Here is a 2,012-nt window from a genome sequence, read left to right as displayed (position 1 = left end):
TGTGGCGAGTAAAAAAGCTGTTAAGATTCTGACCTTCTTGATCAGTGCAGCGCCTTCAGAAAATGACCCACTAACAGTGCACAAGCGACACCTTTTATATTGCTTTCCGTTCGCTAGATCCACCATCATGTCATCCAGTAACAATGAGAGAAAGTTGAGGCCATGTATCGTTCAGTCTGTCGCGGGGCTACCGTAGCTTTAGCGTCAGAGGAAGACGTTCGACTCAAAGAGTCACTAATACTAAGTTCCTTATCCAAAGGACACTTACAGCCCAAGACCAGGGCTCAAAGTTAATACCTTAACTTTTATGCTTCAAAACCAGAAGTGACTTATTTACTATTATTGCGGCCAAGCCGCCTAGGGGTAAATGTATCTGTTTAACTGTATATCATAGTTAAACCTAATCAAATGCATAACGTGTGGCTTTCAGCCAACGTACTGAGAGACCTTGTTAGCTCTCCAACTTATGTACTAAGAGTTTGTTAACTCTCCGGAACTTCGTATCCCTGTGTGTTCCACATCATGTAACCTCGTTACACTCTCCCCCACTAAGATGAGAACATTCCGTTCTCGAAACTTTCCTCAGCGAGGTCACGTCTTGTTAAGACGGCGGAGGTTACTACACCTCACACCAGCGTTGTATAGCTCCATGAGCTCACAAACGCCTACGCATCGTTGATGCCCAACTTCTCCGCGACAAAATGTTCCAAGCGCAGCGCGCATCTTGCTCTCAAGCGGTCTCAGACCTACGCTCGCGCTCCGCGCCAACTCCAAGAGTTGCAAACCGCTTAGAGCTATGTTCTTGACTCATCCAAGACGTCGACAGCAGCTCAGCAGTTGAACACTCGCTTCACAAGCGATAGGTCGGTGGCTCGATCCCACGAGGGCGTCGCCCTCTCGACGATTGTCCACGCTTGGACAAGCTTAAGGGCAACACCCTTTTAGCTCAATGGTTGAGCGTTGGCTTTGAGAGCTACAGGTCGGTGGTTCGAGCCCACCAGGGCACAGCCCTCTCGTTCCATGAGCGATTGTCCACGCTTGGACAAGCTTAAGGGCAACACCCTTTTAGCTCAGTGATCGAGCGTTGGCTTTGGAGGCCACAGGTCGGTGGTTCAAATCCACCCGGGTGCAGCCCTCTCATACCATGAGTAGCCCCTTCTCGGACTGACGTACGGGCATCGCCCTTATAGCTCAATGGTAGAGCTCCGGCCTGGCAAGCCAAAGGCCAGTGGTTCGATCCCCGTCCGGGACACCACTTTCGCTGTTACAGCGCATCCACATTTGGATCATGCTCATCGAGCAAGTTGCTTCAAAACAACTATGCGTCTATCGAGACGCTTGTGCCTGAACCTTGTTCAGCACAACACGAAGCACCTGCTTCCTTCGGGACCATGTCCGTAGCACCACGAGGTCTCTCTACCTCCTTCTCCCGCTGCGAGCACCGCTCATACGTACGAGCTGGCTGCTGCAGCCTGGTCAGAGACTGAGCTCAACTACTGACCTGATCGCTCCCCACTCTAGTGGGAGTCGCCCAGCGCCTGGCAACGCTGTCGCACGCCATGGTGGCGCTTCGGCACATGATCTGCCCGGTCGTAAGCGTCAACGACGTCAAGTCAATCTTGCCGGAGGATAACCTCAAACTCCCATGAGTTCTGTGAGTGAGGGTAACCCCTCCACTTCACCAAGTACTGGGTACGACCCTGCCGTCTACACCGCGCCACAAGGCGTTCCACGTGAAAGTGGAGCTCACCATGCTCATCGAGCAGAGCGGAAGGAGGCTTTGCCTCAGCCGGGCTCTCGTGGGGAGAATCAGCACTTGCCGGAACGGCGTCTGCGTCCATACGACGCCGGCGCCCACGACGCGAACGTTCACGTTCACCGCCCATCGGGCGATCTCGAAGAGATGATCCACCTTGTGGATAGGTAAGAGCCACCATTGTTGATTCACAACCAGGTCTCGGACCTTGAGCGTCCAGTCGCTCGGCTGAACGTTCAGCTTGCCTTGCTCCTGC

The 2,012-nt window shown here is 53.3% G+C and overlaps 1 pseudogene across 1 annotated transcript; it reads left to right on the top strand.

The window, feature by feature from the left end:
- The first annotated feature begins 1,059 nt into the window (after positions 1 to 1,059).
- PITG_28743 lies at positions 1,060 to 1,131 on the top strand (annotated as a pseudogene). The gene has a single exon. The product of its transcript is annotated as a tRNA-OTHER (tRNA).
- The last annotated feature ends 881 nt before the right edge of the window (positions 1,132 to 2,012 follow it).

This window comes from Phytophthora infestans, genomic scaffold, assembly GCF_000142945.1.
Source record: "Phytophthora infestans T30-4 supercont1.41 genomic scaffold, whole genome shotgun sequence".
NCBI classification, from domain to species: domain Eukaryota; phylum Oomycota; class Peronosporomycetes; order Peronosporales; family Peronosporaceae; genus Phytophthora; species Phytophthora infestans.
This window is presented reverse-complemented; position numbering and strand designations above follow the sequence as displayed.